The sequence below is a fragment of the Penaeus monodon genome, chromosome 30 (genome assembly GCF_015228065.2).
Source record: "Penaeus monodon isolate SGIC_2016 chromosome 30, NSTDA_Pmon_1, whole genome shotgun sequence".
Classification (NCBI taxonomy): Eukaryota; Metazoa; Arthropoda; class Malacostraca; order Decapoda; family Penaeidae; genus Penaeus; species Penaeus monodon.
The window spans coordinates 10,903,484-10,903,940 of NC_051415.1; the positions used below are offsets into that span (position 1 = coordinate 10,903,484).

Genomic DNA, 457 nt, shown 5'->3' on the forward strand with positions numbered 1-457 from the left:
GATTAATTATATTTCCAGAGCCAACACAAAGATCTCGGGGCAGATGATAGTAAAATGGGGCCGTCTTCTTCCGTAGAGTTTCTCCATAACCACGCAAATTGCCCATAAGAAACCGATATTTTCATGCATCGCGAATATAGGAGTTCTTACATAAAATCCCATAAAGTTAATGCAAGAAAAAAAAATTATCGATGTCAGTCAGATGAAAACAACGAGAAAATAGCATGTCAAAGAAAGGCAAAGCAGTGGTGCACAAAGCGAGAACGTCAGACCGAAGGCGGGAAGAGGCAAGGAGGTGGAAACCATAAAGAGGAAGTTTATACATTGCGAGGCGGCGGATGTGAATGGATGGTGATACGGAATGGGAATACGCAAAGAGAAACGTTGTGAGGGAAACGATCGTATGTGGTGAAGCTAGGGTAAAAAGGATAATAGGTCATGAAGACATACATGTGCT

The 457-nt window shown here is 42.0% G+C and overlaps 1 pseudogene; it reads right to left on the minus strand.

Moving 5' to 3' along the window:
• Positions 1-457, minus strand: part of LOC119592349 — a 5,899-nt pseudogene that overhangs the window by 4,741 nt on the left and 701 nt on the right.